This window comes from Moschus berezovskii, chromosome 4 (assembly GCF_049115385.1).
Source record: "Moschus berezovskii isolate FMDL1 chromosome 4, NW_MosBer_1.0, whole genome shotgun sequence".
Classification (NCBI taxonomy): Eukaryota; Metazoa; Chordata; class Mammalia; order Artiodactyla; family Moschidae; genus Moschus; species Moschus berezovskii.
The window spans coordinates 15,747,730-15,770,530 of record NC_142463.1 but is presented as its reverse complement, the minus strand read 5'-3'; the positions used below and the strand labels follow the sequence as shown (position 1 = coordinate 15,770,530).

Below are 22,801 nucleotides of genomic sequence, written 5' to 3'. Positions count from 1 at the left end.
AAGGACTTGGAGTTAATATTAGGAAATACTAAAAAACTATGAGAAAGAACTGGTGTGACTATCCTACTGAAAATGTAAAGGCAACATCTTCTAAACTTTATACTTAATGTATCTGCTGTATGTCAGGCACTGTGCTATGTACTGTGTTAACTGGGTAGACAGAGATAAGTAAGATACATTTCCAATCCTTGTGGAAATGGTGAATTAGATGCTAAAATAGGTCATCTCAGAATAAAAAGTGAGAGCTTTGCAGCTTGATACTTGCACTAAGGGGAGGGCACTCAGACTAGCTCAGAGCTTGAGGGAAGGCTTGAGGAAGAGATGACACCTGGCCCAAGTCCTAAATGGTAAGTAGAAGTAAGTCAGACAAAGATGAGTGAAAAAAAAAAAACGTGCTTCAAATAGAAAGAATAACCTGAGGAAAGGCATCAATGTGAGAAAAAGAATAGCTTGCCTGCTGCTGCTGCTGCCAAGTCACTTCAGTAGTGTCCGACTCTGTGCGACCCCATAGACGGTAGCCCACCAGGCTCCACCGTCCCTGGGATTCTCCAGATAAGAACACTGGAGTGGGATGCCATTGCCTTCTCCGATAGCTTGCCTAGGGAACCACGAGCAGTTTGGTACTGCTAAGAAATAACAATGGCAATATACGTGGTAAGTTGTGAGACTGGAAATACAATCAGAGTCCATGTCATGGTGAACCTTGTATGCATAAGTATCTTGAAATGAATTCAGTGGGTGATTTTTTTTAATCACTGGAAGGTTTTTATTGATTAATTTATTGAATAATTTATTGAATAATTTTAAAATGTGATTATAGGGATGAAGAGAGAGACATGAAGTTGAGAGAATCTGTGAGGCTTTATGATTGATTGGGTGTGTAGATCAGAGGGTGAGTAGTCCAGTGTGATGATAAGGTTTTTGATTTGGGTGACTGGGGAGATGATGGTGACATTAACTGAGACAGGAAACACTGGATAATGATTTCAGTTTGGGACTTAGAGGTTTTGTGATTTTTTGAGTGAGATCAATGAGCAAATGTGGTGGAAGTAAAATAGGAAAAAAAACAAGAGGCTGTGCTTAGAAAGTGGAATATTAGAGTTAAATTGTCTGATGTGAAGCTCTTCTCACTGACAACTAGGTCTGTGTGTGGTTGCTGAAGTACAGCAAAGGTGAAGGCTGGTGAAGCTAAGTGTGACAGGGAACTGGGAGGCTGTTGTATGGAATGAGTCTTCTGCATCAGTAGTGAAGTGATTTAGGATGCGGAGAAGAGAGAGAGATTGTGACCCAGGTGCAGTGAATATAAGGGATTAATCGGGAGGGTGGTAAAAGACAGATGAGGAGGAGGGATAAGGATTGATATAGCCAGATGGTGGAAACCTCAGGGGAGAAGGAATTTATAAATGAAGGAATGGGAAAGTAGTGGTTTTTCACTTTTCCTTCCTGGAAGCAGGATTCTGATCTGTTCATCTTTATTCTGATCTCACATTAGTCATTGTGTTGAATCTGAAGTCTGTTCTTAGTCTTGAAAAGCAGGAGAGCAGATACCCTATATCAAATCCTTTCTGCTAATACTTAATGACAAAAAGTCCATAGATGTTTTTTCTGTTATGGTCAGTGGATAGATAGGAAGCAATCAGTAGTGAGGATATACCCAGGGTTTCTGGAAAGAGTATAGTTAAGAGCCTAGGCTTTGGTTTAGAAAGACCAGGATTCAAATCTGAGCTGTGTCGCTTACTAGCCTTAAGACTGTAAGCAAATTGTTTAACCTCTGTGACTTTCAGTATCATTATGTGTAAAAAATAGATTTCTGCTTTGTGGGGTGTAACAAAGATTACCTGAAATAATGTGTGTGTGTGTGTGCGCGCACTAGAAAAGTAATTGGCACTTCAGAGATGCAAAGTAAATGGTAGTTCTCTTCCAACCACCTTTAAAGGATGTAAGCTCCGCTGGCAGAAATGAAATTTTTTCATGCTTGACTAAATTAAAAGGCAGTAAATATTCTGAGGGAGGTAAAGCAAAGCGATATAGAAGTTCAGAAGGTAGAGTCATCATTTCTCAACAGTTGGAACAAGGTTTAGGCTTTACACTCAAGATGAATTTTATTTAGGCCTTGGAGAACACATTGAAATAGATTAAGTAATTTAGGTGGAATTACAAAATGGGAAAATTATATCATATGTTTTAAAACTTCATAGTTGCCAGAGGTTAGGTATTATATTTGTGTAAGTCAGTAGTGAGAGATGTGGCTGGAGAGGTGGGCTGGGGCCATAGTATTAATGACCTGAAACTTTGAAGCTTGGACTTGATTCTGAATATACTAGGAAGCCACGGATTGTACATCCTGTCTCTCTACCTCAGTCTCCTAACTGTAAAATCTGTAGGCATTAATTTAGAAACTTTGAATTTGTGTTTGAAATAAACCAAGTAAGAAATTCACATTTGAAAATAAGTTTAAAAAGATAACTACTAGGATTTATTTTGTAGTTGTTGCTTAGTCTTTGTAATAACCTTGTTTGGTAGAGACGCTTAGTGGCATTAAAAACATACAAGATCTCACTGGTAGAAAGTGACTAAAGATGTTCTAATTTCAAATTCTTTTTTATATTTCCATACTTATTTATATTTGAAAAAGAAGCCTGGGTCCTCAGTGTCACTAAATAATACAGCCCAGGGCTGGTCACTTTGCTTCTGTGATCCTCAGTTCCCTCATTTGTAAAATGAGGGAAAGTGTAGGTGTAAGTCTTAACTAAAGTAGTGTGTGTATGGCACTTTACATAATGTGAAAAATACATAATAGATACTCAAATGTTGCCCACATCTGTAAATGAGGGATTTTAACCAAGCCATTGCTGAGGTCTCAGTGCTAACTCCGTAGCCATAAGAGAGCTGCTGGAACTGATTATTTTGATAACCTTTGGCCACATAAACCCCACAAGTCTTACTCTCTGTTATCTTTGTCCCCGTTCCTCCAGTCGTCTGTTTGTATTCTGTACTGTTATTCTGGTGCGGACTTGGCTTCCTTTTACTCTCTCCCAATCCTGCTTGTTGCTCCCTTTCTAACCTTTCTACTTGTTCTCTGAAACTCCTATTTCCTAAACTGTCAACCATTTTATGGGATGTTTTATGTGTGTTCTGGCCTTAAATGGGGGCCAGTAGAGTAAAGAGTACTTCCTCTCTAGCCCTTCTGAATGGGTGCAGCTCATTCTCCTAGACCACTCTTTGCAAAAGGAAAGAGATAAGGCTGATTGTAATTTTTTGTGCACCACTATTCTACACATTCCGTGAATCAAGGTAAATTAGAAGTGGTGAAACAGGATATGGCAGGAGTAAACATCAAATCATTTTAGGAATCGGTGAACTAACATGGGCTGGAATGGGCAAATTTAATTCAGATGACCATTATATCTACTACTATGGGCAAGAATCCCCATAGTTACTATGAGTAACCCTCATAGTCAACAGAAGAGTCCGAAATGCAGTACTTGTTTGCAATCTCAAAAATGACACAATGATCTTTGTTCGTTTCCAAGGCAAACCATTTATTATCACGGTAATCCAAGTCTATGCCCCAACCACTAATGCTGAAGAAGCTGATGTTGAATGGTTCTATGATGACCTACAAGGTTTTCTAGAACTAATATCAAAAAAAGATGTCCTTTTCATCATAGGGGACTGGAATGCAAAAGTAGGAAGTCAAGAGATACTTGAAGTAATAGGAAAGTTTGGCCTTGGAGTGCCAAAAAAGGCAGGACAAAGGCTAACGAGTTTTGCCAAGAGAATACACTGGTCATATCAAACACCCTCTTCCAACAACACAAGAGAAGACTCTACACATGGACATCACCAGATAGTCAACAGCGAAATTAGTTGATTGTATTCTTTGCAGCCAGAGATGGAGAAGCTCTATTCAGTCAGCAAAAACAAAACTGGGAGCTGACTGTGGCTCAGATCATAAACTCCTTATTGCCAAATTCAGACTTAAATTGAAGAAAGTAGAGAAAACTACTAGACCATGCAGGTATGACCTAAATCAAATCCCTTACGACTATACAGTGGAAGTGACAAATAGATTCAAGGGATTAGATCTGATAGACAGAGTGCCTAAAGAACTATGGACAGAGGTTAGTGATATTGTACAGGAGGCAATGATCAAGACCATCCCCAAGAAAAAGAAATGCAAAAAGGCAAAATGGTTGTCTGAGGAGGCCTTACAAATAGCTGAGAAAAGAGAAGTGAAAAGCAAAGGAGTTCCAAAGAATAGCAAAGAGAGATAAGGAAGCCTTCCTCACTGATCAGTGTAAAGAAATAGAAGAAAACAATGGAATGGGAAAGACTAGAGAGCTCTTCAAGAAAATTAGATATACCAAGGGAACATTTCATAAGCTGTGGTACATATACACAATGGAGTATTACTCAGCAATTAAAAAGAATACATTTAAATCAGTTCTAATGAGGTGGATGAAACTGGAGCCTATTATACAGAGTGAAGTAAGCCAGGAAGAAAAACACCAATACAGTATATTAACGCATATATATGGAATTTAGAAATATGATAACGATAACCCTGTATACGAGACAGCAAAAGAGACACAGATGTATAGAACAGTCTTTTGGACTCTGTGGGAGAGGGCGAGGGTGGGATGATTTGGGAGAATGGCATTGAAACATGTATATTATCACATGTGAAATGAATCACCAGTCCACGTTCGATGCATGATACAGGATGCTCAGGGCTGTACTGGGATGAACCAGAGGGATGGGATGGGGAGAGAGGTGGGAGGGGGGTTCAAAATGGGGAACACATGTACACCCGGGGCAGATACATGTCAATGTATGGCAAAACCAATACAATAATGTAAAGTAATTAGCCTCCAATTAAAAAAAATGTTTTTTAATAAATTTTAGTAGAAGAAATTTTTAAAAAAATGGGCACAATGAAGGACAGAAATGGTATGGACCTAGCAGAAGCAGAAGATATTAAGAAAAGGTGGCAAGAATACACAGAAGAACTGTGCAAAAAAAGATCTTCGCGACCCAGATAATCATGATGGTGTGATCACTCACCTAGAGCTAGACATCCTGGAATGTGAAGTCAAGTGGGCCTTAGGAAGCATCACTGCTAACAAAGCTAGTGGAGGTGATGGAATTCCAGCTGAGCTATTTCAAGTCCTAAAAGATGAAGCTATTTAAGTGCTGCACTCAATATGCCAGCAAATTTGGAAAACTCAGCAGTGGCCACAGGACTGGAAAAGGCCAGTTTTCATTCCATTCCCAAAGAAAGGCAATGCCAAAGAATGCTCAAACTACCGCACAATTGCAGTCATCTTACATGCTAGTAAAGTAATGCTCAAAATTCTCCAAATGAGGCTTCAACAGTACATGAACTATGAACTTCCAGATGTTCAAGCTGGTTTTAGAAAAGGTAGAGTAACCAGAGATCAAATTGCCAGCATCTGCTGGATCATTGAAAAAGCAAGAGAGTTCCAGAAAAACATCTATTTCTGCTTTATTGACTATGCCAAAGCCTTTGACTGTGTGGATCACAATAAACTGTGTAAAATTCTGAAGGAGATGGGCTACCAGACCACCTGACCTGCCTCTTGAGAAACCTGTATGCAGGTCAGGAAGCAACAGTTAGAACTTGACATGGAATAACACACTGGTTCCAAATAGAAAAAGGTGTATGTCAAGGCTGTATATTGTCACCCTGCTTATTTAACTTATATTCAGAGTACATCATGAGAAACACTGGGCTGGAAGAAGCACAAGCTGGAATCAAGATTGCTGGGAGAAATATCAATAACCTCAGATATGCAGATGACATGACCCTTATGGCAGAAAGAGAAGAGCTAAAGAGCCTCTTGATGAAAGTGAAAGAGGAGAGTGGGAAAGCTCAACGTTCAGAAAACTAAGATCATGGCGTCCGGTCTCATCACTTCATGACAAATAGATGTGGAAACAGTGGCAGACTTATTTTTTTGGCCTCCAAATTACTGTAGATGGTGACTGCAGCCATGAAATTAAAAGACCCTTATTCCTTGGAAGGAAAGTATGACTAACCTGGATAGCATATTAAAAAGCTGCTGCTGCTACTGCTGCTAAGTCACTTCAGTCGTGTCCAACTTTGTGTGACCCCATAGACGGAAGCCCACCAGGCTCCCCCGTCCCTGGGATTCTCGAGGCAAGAACACTGGAGTGGGTTGCCATTTCCTTCTCCAGTGTGTGAAAGTGAAAAGTGAAAGTGAAGTCGCTCAGTCGTGTCCGACCCTTAGTGACCCCACGGACTGCAGCCTTCCAGGCTCCTCCATCCATGGGATTTTCTAGGCAATAGTACTGGAGTGGCTTGCCATTGCCTTCTCCGGTATTAAAAAGCAGAGACATACTAATGCATATATATGGAATTTAGAAAGATGATAACCCTGTATATGAGACAGCAAAAAAGACACAGATGTATAGAACAGTCTTTTGGACTCTGTGGGAGAGGGCGAGGGTGGGATGATTTGGGAGAATGGCATTGAAACATGTATACTATCATATGTGAAATGAATCGCCAGCCCAAGTTTGATGCATGATACAGGATGCTCAGGGCTGGTTCACTGCGATGAACCAGAGGGATGGGATGGGGAGGGAGGTGGGAGGGGGGTTCAAGATGGGGAACATATGTACACCTGGGGCAGATTCATGTCAATGTGTGACAAAACCAATACAATAATGTAAAGTGCTTAGCCTCCAATTAAATATATATTAAAAAAAGAGAGACATTACTTTGCCAACAGAGGTCCATCTAATCAAGACTATGGTTTTACTGTAATCATGTATGGATGTTGAGAGTTGGACTATAAAGAAAGCTGAGCACCGAAGAGTTGATGCTTTTGAACTGTGGTGTTGACTCTTGAGAGTCCCTTGGACTGCAGGGAGATCCAACCAGTCCATTCTAAAGGAGATCAGTCCTGAGTGTTCATTGGAAGGACTGATACTGAAGCTGAAACTCCGATACTTTGGCCACCTGATACAAAGAGCGACTTATTTGAAAAGACCCTGATGCTGGGAACGATAGAAGGCAGGAGGAGAAGGGGATGACACAGGATGAGATGGTTGGATGGCATCGCCAACTCAATGGACATGAATTTGGTTAAACTCGACGAGTTGGTGATGGACAGGGAGGCCTGGCGTGCTGTTGTTCTTTGGGTCGCAAAGAGTCGTAAACAACCGAGCAGCTGAACTGAACTTGTTAAAATCTTGTTCTCTCTGGCACAACAGCTATACCACTCTCATTGTCTTACACATACATCTTCTCTGTTGTTAAAGACCTCGCACATACAGTCTTCCTTTCTACCTCAATTTCTGACCTTATCCTGAGTGACTTTAGTATTCATTTGGATGTCTATTTCTTCAACACATTGGCCTCTGCAACTGAGGTGAGCATATTTTTAACTAATCAGCTCCCGTAGTCACACCATGGGCTTTGTTCTCACCTGAAGATGGCCCACCTCTGAAATTATAAATGAAGACATACATATTTGTTCAAAATTTCCCCAACTACCTAACCTTTGACTGTCTCTACTCTATCTTTTCTTTACCACACCATGACCTGTTTTTACTTCCTTCCCTATCCAGCTTTCTTAGTCTCTAGCTTATTTCATTCACTCTCTTATCATTATCTTTTATTCCCTTGCTCTGTTGTCCTTCTGCCCCTGTCTGGGTAAAATCCCAAACTAATCTCTCTCTTGCCTATACTAGCTCTACTGAGCCCTGCTAGGAAAAAAAATACACACTCTTACAGATCACTGCCATCGGGGAGATGGGAAAATGAAGAAGGATACATAATTACAATTGTACGTTATTGAAGGATGCCGCACATTTTTTCTGCTTAATTTAAAGCATATAAAACCCCGTTAGATAGGATGCCATGTCATTATAAACTCTATTTACTGATAAGAAACTGAGGTGTAGGTGAATTAAATGCTGTGCCTAGTGTCAAATAGCTGGTAAATGTCAGAATAGCAACTCAAAACCAGGCCTTCTTACTATAGATTCTGTATTTTGTCCAGAATGGTTCACTGTGTCCTATGACTTATTTTGAAGACTCTGTGCTTTCTGAACTTCCTGGTGGTTCTGCTGCAAGTCATCATATATTAATTTCCTTAAACTTTAAAGCATTTAAGGCTGATGCATTATTTCCCCCCTCAGTATTTACTATAATTGTTGCCATTATTAGCTTTTAAAACTAAAGCATGTACATAATTGTATATTCATTTTAATCACTATATCTGTTGCTCATTGATGTATTATGGGCACATTTCTAAGTGTTTTCTTATTTATTATAATTGCTTTACATTTGCTTTTGTAGACTTTCCTCTGGGGTGTTCAAACATGATGAAAATAAAGGCTGTTTCAGTCATTATATTCTGTGATGCATAATAGAAAACATGAAAGCCAGCATACTTGTTCTTAGAGATATTTAAGAAAAGAGCAGACAACTATTTGTCTTAGATGATTTAAAGTTTTGGACTTCCAATCCAAATTTTTTGGTGCTCTTTCTTATCTCTGGTTTTCTCAAAGGACTGCTGGAAAGTCTCCAAGATAAATTAAATTTATTTCTTTAAGTATAAAAGTTTACAAAGCCTGATAGGCACAGTTCCAAATTAAGAGCTTAAAAACATTTTCTAATCTCTTTATGTGTTTTTTTTTCAATTTTTTATTCATTCATTCAACAAATATTTATTAATGTCTTTTAACTGCCAGACTCTGTGCTGTGTACACTGACAAAAGATGGAATTTGCCTGTGAAGGTGTCTATTCTAGACTTCTGTTTATTGGGAGTTTTTAAATCACAAATTCAATTTCAGTGTTTGTAATTGGTCTGTTTATGTTTGATATTTCTTCCTGGTTTGGTCTTGGGAGATTGTATCTTTCCAAGAATTTGTCCATTTCTTCTAGGCTGTCCATTTTATTGACATATAGTTGCCTATAGTAAGTAGTCTCTTAGGTCCTTTGTATTTCTGTGGTGTCGGTTGTAACTTCTCCTTTTTCATTTCTAATTTTATCGATTTAGGCTCTCTCCCTTTTTTCGTCATGAGTCTGGCTAAAGGTTTATCAATTTTGCTTATCATTTCAAGTAATAATAATCTACGTTCCAACAATTTTTGTCTCAATCCAACAATTCCACTCCTAGGTAAATACCCTTTAGAAACACTCCTATGCATATATAAAGAGACTTAGAAAAATATTTATGCACCATTTTTATAGCAGAAAATTCAAACTAATCCAAATGTGTAATTAATAAAAGAAAGAAATTATTATAGTATATTTATCTAATAGAATTCCATACAATAATGGAAATAAGTAAACTAGATCTGTACAGTAACTTGGGTGAATCTCACAAATAAAAAAGTTGAGTAAATAAAGCAAATGGCAGAACTTATTTATATAAAGCCCAACATTGATGTATTATTTATGGAAGCATACTTACATAATAAATGCTTAAAGAAATGCATGGTAATGAAAAAATAAAATATCAAAGTAGGGATAATGGGTATTTCTGAAGTGCAGGGTTGCGAGAAAAGACTAGTAATACTGCTGGGAAGAGCAACAGGGGACTTAAATTGTATTGGTAAATGTTTTTTCAGCCAAAGTGTGGATATATGGTTGTCCATTCATTATTATTTACCCCTTTTTATATATCTGAAATATTGTATTAGGTATGTATTTTTAAGAAATAATATGTACTTCTTGTCATGAGTTTAATGCAGGAAGGGAAGGATCAGCAGAAATATAGAATATTTATGAATAGGATAAATATTCTATTCATAGAATGAATCATGTAACTGTTTTTACAGGTCTGAAATGTTATAATATAGGGAACTTCAAGTAACTCATCATCTTTCAATCTAAAGTAACAAAGACTCTCATTGAAATATATTCAAAGTAATATGAGACACAAGGGCAGGAAAAATTGACTACCAAGGCCGAAGGAGGGAGATGGTTTTGGGAAAGGCTTCAGAGAGAAAGAGAATGACATTTAACCTGGATCTTAAGGTTTGAGAAGGAATTCACTAAGTAGGCTGAAGAGAAGAATGCCTTCCAGATAGATAGAAGTTAAGACCCTTTAGCATGGATGGAATCCTCCAGGTGGAGTATGTGGAGGTTAAAGAAGTGTAGCAGAGGAAGAGACTAAGGAAGGGAACTAAAACAACAAGTATCGTATAGTATTCACTGTGCATGTTATATACCTGTAAACTCACTTTCAGTTCAGTTCAGTCGCTCAGTCGTGTCCGACTCTCCGCGACCCCATGAATCACAGCACGCCAGGCCTCCCTCTCCATCACCAACTCCCGGAGTACACTCAAACTATGTCCGCAGAGTCGGTGATGCCATCCAGCCATCTCATTCTCTGTTGTCCCCTTCTCCTCCCACCCCCAATCCTTCCCAGCATCAGACTCTTTTCCAGTGAGTCAACTTGTCGCCTGAGGTGGCCAAAGTATGCCTGTAAACCCAGGTGGAAGACAGGCACCTAAGAGTGAAGTGACCATGCTCTCTTTGGCAGCACATATACTAAAACTGGAACGATGCAGAGAAGATTAGCACAGCCCCTGCGCAAAGATGACATGCAAATTCCTGAAGTGTTCCATATTTGTAGAGCCTCAACCCTGCTGTAATCCACTTCCTCCTTCTTAACCAACACATATTTATCAGCTGTGTACTAAGGATACAAAAATGTGAATACGATTCTTTCCCTCAGTGAGCTTACTATCCAGGTGATGGTTTGGATAAAAAGTTATTATAATTTTATCTCAGTGGTCTTCCTCCTCCAAACCTATAACTCCAGTCTAATCATGAGGAAAACTAGACAAATTCCAATTGAGAGATATTCTGTGAAATACTTGACCAGTATTCCTCAAAGCTATCAGGGTCATCAGGCAAGAAAAGTCAGCCAGAATTAGTCTATGATGACAAAAATGTATCATCCTGGGAAGGGTAATAGGATGCTGGAACAGAAAAAGGATATTAGGTGAAAACCAAGGAAGCCTCAATGAAATGTGGACTTCATTTAATGATATATCCATATTGGTTCATTAATTATAACAAATGTACCATACTAATGTAAGATGCTAGTAATAAGGGAAACTGTGCAGAATATATGGGAACTCTGAACTATCTTTGTAGACTTCTGTAAATCTAAAATTGTTCTTAAATAAAAGCTTATTTGTAAAAAGTAATAATAAGGTCAAAATAATTATATATGCTATTTCTTTGGAATTCAATTAAAACACATTTTTTCATAAAATATTCCCAATTTGGTTGACATGTATGATGGGACTGACAACCTGCAGTCTGTTGATAGCTTCATGTGCTACATGTGTATGCTAGGTACATGCCATATAAACTTTTACTATTTCAGTGTCTTATACATGTAGATGGGCTTCCCTGGTGGCTCAGATGGTTAAGCATCTGCCTCCAATGCAGGAGACCCAGGTTCAGTCCCTGGGCTGGGAAAATCCTCTGGAGAAGGGAATGGCAACCCACTCCAGTAATCTTGCCTGGAGAATTCTGTGGACAGAGGAGCCTTGCAGGCTATGGTCCATGGGGTTGCAAAGAATGCAGAGTCAAGTGGGCCTTAGGAAGCATCAGTATGAACAAAGCTAGCGGAGTTGATGGAATTCCAGTTGAGCTGTTTCAAATCTAAAAGATGATGCTGTGAAAGTGCTGCACTCAATATGCCAGCAAATTTGGAAAACTCAGCAGTGGCCACAGGACTGAAAAAGTCAGTTTTCATTCCCTTTCCAAAGAAAGGCAATGCCAAAGAATGCTCAAACTACTGCACAATTGCACTCATCTCACACGCTAGCAAAGTAATATTCAAAATTCTCCAAGTGAGGCTTCAGTAGCATGTGAACCTTGAAATTCCAGTTGTTCAAGCTGGATTTAGAAAAGGCAGAGGAACCAAAGATCAAATTGTCATCATCTGAAAGTGAAAGAGGAGAGTGAAAAGGTTGGCTTAAAACTCAACATTCAGAAAACTAAGATCATGGCATCTGGTCCCATCACTTCATGGCAAGTAGATGGGGAAACAGTGGAAACAGTGACAGACCTTATTTTATTCAGATGGTGACTGCAGCCATGAAATTAAAAGACGCTTACTCCTTGGAAGGAAAGCTATGACCAACCTAGACAGCATATTAAAAAGCAGAGACGTTACTTTGCCAACAAAGGTCCGTCTAGTCAAGGCTATGGTTTTTCCCCTGGTCATGTATGGATGTGAGAGTTGGACCGTGAAGAAAGCTGATCGCCGAAGAATTGATGCTTTTGAACTGTGGTGTTGAAGACTCTTGAGAGTCCCTTGGACTGCAAGGAGATCCAACCAGTCCATTCTAAAGGAAATCAGTCCTGAGTGTTCATTGGAAGCACTGATGTTGAAGCTGAAACTCCAGAACTTTGGCCACCTGATGGGAAGAACTGACTCATTGGAAAAGACCCTGATGCTGGAAAAGATTGAAGGCAGGAGGAGAAGGGGATGACAGAGGATGAGATGGTTGGATGGCATCACCAACTTGATGGAGGTGAGTTTGAATGAGTTCTGAGAGTTGGTGATGAACAGGGAAACCTGGCATGCTGCAGTCCATGGGATCACAAAGAGTCAGACACAACTGAGTGACTGAACTGACTGATATGTAGATGACAGAAGTATGCTAACTCCTAGTCAACAGAGAGAACTCAGATAAAGGTAAAAACTTCCTTACCACATAATATTTCTTGTTAATTGAAATCACAAAACACATATTTGGAGGGATTGTAGCTAAGTATTCACACTGGCTTGTGAGCAGAGATGATTCAGTTCATATAGGAATGTTACTTTATTGAGCTGTTTGTGTAATACTATAAAAAGGTGCTGTTACCTATTAGCACTATATATGAGTACAAGTTGGATAGTTATTTTTTTCTACAAATGCTTAATAAGATTAGTGTGATTCTTGAATGAGATCAACTTAAAAGTCCTAAATTTAGTTTTAAGAAAAAACTTCTTGAGAAATCACTTAATCATAGTTTATATTAATAGTTCTTTTACTAAATGCATCTTCCTCATCAACTATAGTTGTGCCTGCATTTATCCTCTTTTTTTTTTTTGGCTGTACTGGATCTTCAGTGTGGTGTGCAGGCCATCTCTAGTTGGGGTACGCAGGGGCTTCTGTAGTTGCAGCACACGGGCTTCTTGTTGCAGTGCACAGTCCTCTCTTTTTGCAGAGCACAAGCTCCAGAGCACGTGGGCTCTCTTTTTGCAGAGCACAAGCTCCAGAGCACGTGGGCTCTCTGGTTGCAGAGTGCAAGCTTAGTTGCTGCTTGGCATGTGGGATCTTAATTCCCTGACCTGGGATCAAACCTGTGTCTCCTACATTGAAAGACAGATTCTTAACCACTGGACCAGCAGGGAAGTCCTAAAGGAAACCATTCACAGAAATTTATCTTCAAAGTACATATTCTGTAAATAATTATTTAATGACTAGATGTCCTGTGTTTATAGAAAGCTTAGAAAATAATGCTAACAAATACCAGTAGAGCTAGCAATTCTCTTTCTTCTTTAATGATCCAGAACCTACTCTCCAAATGCCACAACTCTTAACCCTCTTATTTCCACACCACCTCCAACTTAATTATTTAACGCAGTTTTCTTAATGAGTAAACAAGGATTGCTTATTTGGGCTGAATTCTGTTAACTGTCTTAATAATAAATAGATTTTTTCATAGAGAGCCTCTTGATGAGAGTAAAAAAGTTGGCTTAAAGCTCAACATTCAAAAAACTAAGATCATGGCACCCAGTCCCATCAATTCATGGCAAATAGATGGGGAAACAGTGGCTGACTTTATTTTTTTGGGCTCCAAAATCACTGTGGATGCTGATTGCAGCCATGAAATTAAAAGACGCTTACTCTTCGGAAGGAAAGTTATGACCAACCTAGACAGCATATTGGAGAAGGAAATGGCAGCCCACTCCAGGACTGTTGCCTGGAAAATCCGGTGGATGGAGGAGCCTGGTAGGCTACAGTCCATAGGGTTGCAAAGAGTTGGACACAACTGAGCCACTAAACTTTCAGACAGCATATTAAAAAGCAGAGACGTTACTTTGCCAACAAAGGTCTGTCTAGTCAAGGCTATGGTTTTTCCAGGAATCATGTATGGATGTGAGAGTTGGACTATAAAGAAAGCTGAGCGCAGAAGAATTGATGCTTTTGAACTGTGCTGTTGGAGAAGACTCTTGAGAGTCCCTTGGACTGCAAGGAGATCCAACCAGTCCATCTTAAAGGAGATCAGTCCTGGGTGTTCATTGGAAGTACTGCTGTTGAAGCTGAAACTCCAGTACTTTGGCTACCTGATGTGAAAGCTGACTCATTTGAAAAGACCCTGATGCTGGGAAAGATTGAGGGCAGGAGGAGAAGGGGATGACAGAGGATGAGATGGTTGGATGGCATCACCAGCTCAATGGACATGAGTTTGAGTAAACTCCGGAAGTCAGTGATGGACAGGGAGGCCCAGCATGCTGCGGTTCATGGGGTTGCAAAGAGTCGAACAAGACTGAGCAACTGAACTGAATGCTGACCTTGATAGGTGTCAGAGTTATCTTCTTGAAAAGAGCTAGTTGAATTTGGTAAAATGTTAAATTAATGTTTTGTTGACTTCTTTATTCTCAACACTAACAAGTTTCTTTTAATATGTTAAATCCCCTAATCGTTACATTTAAATGAATCATTACCTGAAAGAGAAATGTCAGTTCAAGCAGTCTACTAATCTGTTGGTAGTTTATGATTATTAGTTATTAGTGAAAGCCTATATTTAGTTGCTTGATATAGTAAATGTTTAAATAATAAGTGCTTAATGCATGTTGCTGCTGCTGCTAAGTCACTTCAGTCGTGTCCAACTCTGTGTGACCCCATAGACGGAAGCCCACCAGGCTCCCCCGTCCCTGGGATTCTCCAGGCAAGAACACTAGAGTGGGTTGCCATTTCCTTCTCCAATGTGTGAAAGTGAAAAGTGAAAGTGAAGTCGCTCAGTCGTGTCCGACCCTTAGCGACCCCACAGACTGCAGCCTACCAGGCTCCTCCATCCATGGGATTTTCTAGGCAAGAGTACTGGAGTGGCTTCCCATTGCCTTCTCCGTTAATGCATGTTAGTTAAATCCAAATCTGAATTAATGGACTATATTCATGATTTTTTCTTTGTGTGCTCCTGTACTTTTTATTGAGAAGGAAGGAACTGTGTTTTACACTGACCATATTTTGGAAATGACTTTGTTGTCTGATGGGTTGGGAGTTTAAATCCCTTGTCTGCCACCGGTGATCTACCAAAAAGATCCTTAGATCATTCCATTGATCAGACAGGTTAAGCAGTCCCAGATGTATCTGTAGGTCTTGTCTTGTCTTGTCTTTTCTTCTGCGATCCTGGAAGACAAGGTAGCCTCTTAAATTTTTGGTGCCCAGAATAGTGGATTCTGGTACAGTGGTAGGCTCATAGTGTGTTCTAAATAAATATTGTTATAATGTACTTCCTCTCTGTTACTACGAAATAACAATTATTGCTTCATATAATATCAGATGAGATAACCAGACTTCTGTTGAATGTTAAACTTCAGCCTAAGCTAGTATTTCCCCATTTTGCCTAATCAGCTGGAACACTAATTAAGAAATGACAAGTACCCTGACCTGGAGATCATTTCTGTAGATTTGGGGTAGACTGTGATGATCCTTTTGAAAAAGGCGGTGCATTTTTAAATATTAGTAGTGTATTAACACTTTTTGGTTGTAAAGGGCAGAAATCCATCATAAATGAATTGCAGCCAAAGGAGGAGAAAAGGGAATTTATTGCTTCACTCAATTTGAAATAGGGCCTGGGGAAGGGAGGTATTAATCTGCTTCTTGCTTCTGGATTGTATCCTAGCTTTATCGGACAAAGAATGCATAACAGAGATGCTTGGGGGGACCCTAGGGTATTCAGGGGAACTCTCTTATGCTTCGGTCTTATCCATAGCTGTAGGTCCTGCCTTTCTGCCTTTTTTGTAACATTCTTATTTTAGCCCTGGGTAGTTTCCCAACTCAGCAAGGATCGTGTGCAGGCTCTAGGCAGAAGGAATCTTTTTTACAAAAGTGGTATGTTCTCCCCAGCTTTCAGAATGACCAGTTCAACTCAGTATTGATAATCTCTAGTATGCACTAGTATGATCTTACAGATTGTAAATATTTTGAATATCTCCTCTATTTCATATTAAGCAATTTGTTTTTTTATAGGAACTGATTGAAATCCATCTGTATAGCCAAAGCATCCTGTGTTTTCTCTGCTGCGTCTCTTTTTGTAGTGTGCCTTAGTAGCAATGAACTCTCTCCTACTAGATAAGAATGGCCAACCTCAGCGTGAGATAGAGGTCTGCATTGTGTAGTCCCCAGTCTTGATCCAGTCAGTTCTACATTTTAAGGAGTTGTTTATACCACCCCTCTTCTATGTACCAATTTCTGTCTCATAAGGGTCTTTGGATGGAAGTAATAGAATCAAACTCTGGTTAACTTAACAAAACTTATAATTTTAACCATTTTTAAGCATACAATTTACTGATATAAGTACATTCACTTTGTTTTGCAAGCATCACCACCATCCATCTCCAGAACTTTTTTCATCTTACTAAACTGAAACTCTGTACCCATTAAATAATAACTCTCTGTTCCTCCCTCCCTCTAGCCCCTGCCCCACCATTCTTTCTGTCTATATGATTTTGACTACTCCAGATTTCTCAAATGAGTGGAATCATACAGTATTTGTCCTGTTGTGACTGGTTTATTTCACTTAACATAATGTCCTCAAGATTATCTGTATTATTGCTTATAGAACTTTTGATGAACTAACTAGCTCATCTAACTTTTCTCCTTGCTTTCTGTGCATCAGTCGTATTTCCTTTCCTTCTGTTTTGTGGGCCTCTCATGCCCCATACCCCTTACATGCCTTTCTCTCTCTCTAGAATGTTCTTGCCCCATTCTTTGCCTCATTACTTTCCGCTGGTTCTTTGGATTTCAAAACTAACACATAACTTCTTCAGGGAATCCTTCCTTCATCTCCTAGAATCTATTAATCTCTGTGTTACATGATCTCATAGTACCATGTAAGTTTTTTGTAGTACTTAAAATAGTTTAAATGAAACATTTATTTACGTTCTGTGGTTGGTGAATGTCTGTCATGGTGGGAAGGACCATGTCTTTTTTTTTACTATCTAAGTTTAGCATTTGGAGCATAGCAAAGAGACTGTCCTGAGTTCAATACTATATCCCTGACACCAAGTATGTGATAGGTCTTTCAGTAAATTCTGTTACATATATAATAAGTATATTAAAATTTTTTGACTTAATGAATTTAAGTCTGGAGATTGATGGCTTAAGGTCTTTCTGTCTCTAAGACTCTACTGTCTGAGCCTTATTTGACTTGAAGAAATCTCCCTTTTGTGTGAACTTAAAAATCCTTATTAATTGTTTGCCATATGCTTAACGTTTTCACACGTCATCCTTATTTCATCTTTAAATTTTCTATTTTTTTCATATTATTATTATTTCTATTTGCCAATGGGTCTTCCCCTTCTAAATTGTCACTAGTTATTTTTCTAACTTTCTCAACTACAAATCTGATCCGTTGTGGAATCTTTAGGGCAGTGCTTCTTACACTATGTCTGTTGAAGGAGCAATATAATGAGTCATTCATCTCAGACTAAGAATTTTATAAAATAAAAATGAGTTACTGGAAACATGAAATTTCTAAAAATCTAAGCATAAACCACAAGTTTTTATCAGGCTTAATAACACAGAGTTACCCGTTAAATTATAATACAAAATTTCTAAGTGCTTACTCTTCAATTTCTATACTTATAACAAACTGGTAACCATTTGCTGTTGATAACTGTACATAAAGTACTAGACTGTGTTAGGTCTCTATGAAGGAACACCAGGGAGAGGGTGTTAAGGTGAGGCAGAATGGATAGATTCTGCTTCCCTACTCCCCTTCTTCCAGATAAGCTCTGTAGTTATTGTTGTTATGTTTTGCATCAAGATGTGTTTGAAAATGTTCTTTAACTGAAAAAGGTTTGAAAACTTCTGATCAGCAGCATATGTTCCTCAGTCTTTATCTGAGTCTAACCTAGTTTTCTAATTCAGTCACTGCTTCCTGATTTGTATCCTATGCTTGAATCATCTATCATTTTCTACAAAACATCACACAAGCCCTTTTACTGCTTAGTACTTTTGTATTTCTTTTTGCTTAGCTAGAATTTCCCAAACTTCCTTCTGTATCTGGAATAAGATGCTTTCCCTAAATTTTGGTTCAAAAATCACCTTCTCTGTGAAGCCTTTTCAATTCATTTAGACAAAATTGGTCTCCACTTTTAACAACTATATATTATATTGTTATAATGCATTTGATTTTCCTGTCTCCACATAGATTCCGTTCCGTTCCGTCGCTCAGTCATGTCCAACTCTTTGCGACCCTGTGGACTATAGCCTACCAAGATTCTCCGTCCATGGGATTCTCCAGGCAAGAATACTGGAGTGGGTTACCGTTTCCTTCTCCAGGGGATCTTCCCAACCCAGGGATCAAACCCGGGTCTCCCGCATTAGAGGCAGACGCTTTAACCTCTGAGCCACCAGATTAACATGGTTCAAATCTTGTCCATCCTTACATCCCTAGCCTAGGGTTGGGCACATAAAGTAGTTAATAAATATTAGCTGAATAAATTGGGAAAGTCATCAATATTTGGTGCATATCTCAGGCATAGAAGTTTTCTATTTGGTCTTGGACAAGCTGTATGATTTTCTTTTCACTAGGAAACTTATCCCTGTGTGTTGCTGCTGCTGCTAAGTCACTTCAGTCGTGTCCGACTCTGTGTGACCCCATAGACGGAAGCCCACCAGGCTCCTCTGTCCCTGGGATTCTCCAGGCAAGAACACTGGAGTGGGTTGCCATTTCCTTCTCCAATGTGTGAAAGTGAAAAGTGAAGTCGCTCAGTCATGTCCGACCCCTAGCGACCCCACGGACAGCAGCCCACCAGGCTCCTCCATCCATGGGATTTTCCAGGCAATAGTACTGGAGTGGCTTGCCATTGCCTTCTCCGATCCCTGTGTTAAGACATATATAATAAAGGTTGAAATATTGGTCCTAGAAAAATAGAAGTATTGATCCTCATGCATTGAAGCTCTGTGTGTATGGGGTGTATAGAGAAGGAGGTTAAAACTGTATTAGGCTTGAAATGTTTGATTGAAAATTTTGAAATCTAATCCTTTAAATTGTACCCTTGTTTTGTTTTTGCTTAATTGAATTTGTCTGTTTATGCAGTTTTATGAGTGACCTGTAAGTGATCTCCTGTGGCAAGAGAGACCATTGTTGTTCAGTCACTCAGTCGTGTCTGACACTTTGTGACCCTATGGACTGCAGCACACCAGACTTCCCTGTCCTTCACCATCTCCCGGAGCTTGCACAAACTCATGTCCATTGAGTCAGTGATGCCATCCAACCATCTCGTCTTCTCTTATCCCCTTTTTCTCCTGCTTTCTATCTTTCCCAGCATCAGGGTCTTTTCAAATGAGTCAGCTCTTCGCATCAGGTGGCCAAAGTATTGGAGCTTCAGTTTCAGCATCAGCCCTTCCAATGAATATTCAGGGTTAATTTCCTCTAGGATTGACTGGTTTGATCTCCTTGCAGTCCAGGGGACTCTCAAGAGTCATCTCCAACACCACAGTTCAAAAGCATCAGTTCTTTGGCACTCAGGCTTCTTAGTTCAGAGAGACTGGCCTATGGAAAAAGTACCAGATTTGGAGTCACATGACATAGATATTTCTAATCCTAGACCCAGTGGTTACTAGCTTTGTAAACTTTACCAGTCACTTAAATCTTGTTCTCTTTTTTTTTTCATTTGTAATGCAGGAATACTAAGATTTGTACTTTGTACCTCACAAGGTTGTGAGCGTCAAGTGAAGTATATGAGAGTATATGAAACCCTAGAAAGTGTACTGTTTACTGTCAGCTGCTTGACTTCAGAGAAGTTAAAGTCTTTTAATCTTAGCTTATTTTCTTGTAAAATGGAAATCATAATACCTGTATCATAGGTTTATTGTGAGAATTAAGTTGTTCATACAAAGTGTCTAGCCAGTTGACTTGTGTGTTTGATTAACAATCATTTACATTTTCTTTTTTACACACACTTTCTCAACCCCCACCCTGAATTAGGATTGAGTAACAATAATGATAAGTGACAAGAAATAGAGATTAATTATTTGTTTACTAAGTGCTAGTGTTTGCTTAATTTTGTGCCAGTGTTGTGGGGGAAATGGAGATATAATAGCAATGCCTAACATTTCATTTTAGCTATTAAGTATTTATTTAGCACTTGCCATGTGTCAGATACAGAGGATAAAGAAGTAAATTTGAAACAACCCTACCCATCAAGGCTTATAATTTAGCAGAAGTATCAGACAAACAAATAGATGTTAACACTGTATAGGGCTATAATATAGAGGAAGAAAGAATAATGTTACTTGAGAGTATGAGGAAGGCTTCTCAGGAGAGGTAATATATAAATTGAGTTTTAAAGGATGCATGGAAGTTTATCAGTTGGACTAAAGTGCTAAGGAGAGGGCATTCCAGATGGAAGGCATCAGCATATGCAATGTTTGGGACTGTATAAATAGTTGAGTGCAACTGTGGTATTGGGAAGATCCCCTGGAGGAGAGAATGGCAACCCACTCCAGTATTCTTGCCTGGAGAATCCCCTGGACAGAAGAGCCTAGTGGGCTATAGTCCATAGGGTCACAAAGAGTCAGACACGACTGAAGCATACATGCATGCACTGTGGTATTAGGGTTGAGAAGGAGTGACTGGAAATGGAGTGAGAGATAGGCCAGGGCTGGATCATCCAAAAGACGTATGCACCATTCCTAGGAGTTTAAATGTCACCCTGTATACAAAAGGGAAACAGAGTTTGGAGCGTAGTACAAGAGGATCTCTTATATGTTACAGAAAAATTGCTTGGATGGCATTGTGAATGATGGGACCTGGGATCTTTACAGATTACTTAAATTCTTTTAGGTTAACTCATCTAATTCTTCCAACAGGCCTTTGAAAGTTGGCAAATTAATCCCATTTGGTATATGAACCAGTGAGAATTGGAGATGACACTGGAAATTAGTCAAGGTCAGCACTTATTGAATAAAGACTAAACCCAAGCCTTTTCCCAATTTACTTTTAGTTTCACCACAATACATTGAAACTCACAGTCCCTGTCACCAAATGAAATTGACGGCTTGTTGGGCATGTTAAAGGGCAGTTTTCTTTAAAACGAGTGAAGTCTTTAGCCAAGATATGGAAACACCCTAAGTGTGCATTGATGGATGAGTAGATAGAGAAAATGTGTATATGTACAATGGAATGTTATTCAAACCTAAAAAAGAAAGTAGTCCTGCCATTTGTGACAGCATGTATGAGCCTGGAGGGCATTATGCTAAATGAAATAAATCAGACTGAGAAAGACAGTTACATCACTCCTATGTGGACTCTTAAAAAAAAAAAAAATTGAACTCTTAGAGAGTAGAATGGTGGTTGCCAAGGGCTGAAGGGTAGAAGAACTGGGGAGAGATTGGTAAAAGGGGGTAGAAAAGGGTAAAATTTTGATTCAGACAAATAAAAGTGAACAAAAATTTTATTTAGGTCATTAATTAATGTAGAAAACAGAGTACAAAAATGGTTTAAAAGAGGACTCAGAGTTTTTAGGGATAAACTGTGTGATCTGGACTTGATTTGCTATGGATCAGGATCATCTGTAGTTTCCTCGGCTAGTTTATTATTATGAGTAATAATAATACTCACCTGCAGTGTCCTTTGTAAAATGACTGAGTCATACAGTCCCACTGTGCTATCTTGGTCCACATTCTCACTTTCTGTTTAGATTACCTGCCAGTATCCTTCTTAAGTGTTTAAATTATCCTTCTCAGAAATGAAAACTCTGCCCCCAAACTCATCAGCCTTGTTATTTGGATCCTAATACCTGTGTTTAAAAAAGTCTTCTAGGTGTCAACTGTCTGGATTTTTAAGTATTAGTTCTGCAAAATTCCTTGTCATAATGCTGTCTTCCCCCTTAGGTCTGTGAAGGATTTTTAGAACAGTCTGTTTTGCTGTAGGTGCATTCTTAAGAAGCTTTATGTTATAAAGAATTAGTATGACAGTACTTGTTTAAGGTTTTTTTTCTTCTGTATGAAAGCAAAGTGCTTATACAGCTCTAACTATATGCCTATAAAAAATCTAAAATCTTGAGGAAATCCAGTATTTGTTTTTGTTTAACTTTTGCAAAAGAATTTTTCCTTGCCTGTCTCCACTAGCATTGCTTTATCACATTTATTGCCCATTGTTATGACAAAGAACTGTCACTCAAAGCAGTGTTTTACACTTAAACAGTATCTTTCTCGTTTTCTTTCTTTCATTCTTTCTCCCCTCTCCCCTTCATTTTTCCTTTCATTCTTCCTTCTCTCTCCCCCACCCTCTCTTCCTCCCATCCTTCTTCCTTTCTTCTCTCATTCCCTCTGTCTCTCTCTCCCCTTCATATTTCCAAGTAAGATATGTCAAGACGCTGCAAATAATGTTTCCTAAGACAATGTATAGGTATGTCTCTTTAACTTAATGCTACCAGCTTAAAATTAGTCATCTATTCATATCATCTGTAGACAAGTCTGTTCTCTCGTGATTTGTCATTTCTCCAGTCCTTTTGTTCCTTTGTCTTTTTTTTGCTGTAACCA

The 22,801-nt window shown here is 39.0% G+C and overlaps 1 protein-coding gene and 1 non-coding gene across 6 annotated transcripts in view; both read left to right on the top strand.

Annotated features, from left to right (window-relative positions):
- The window catches only part of SCMH1 (Scm polycomb group protein homolog 1), a 223,642-nt gene that overhangs the window by 2,723 nt on the left and 198,118 nt on the right, over window positions 1–22,801 (top strand). The gene's annotated exons all lie outside the window — the stretch shown is intronic.
- Window positions 10,533–10,639, top strand: LOC129541848 (U6 spliceosomal RNA). The gene has a single exon (XR_008682907.1). It is a non-coding gene; the product is annotated as a U6 spliceosomal RNA (small nuclear RNA).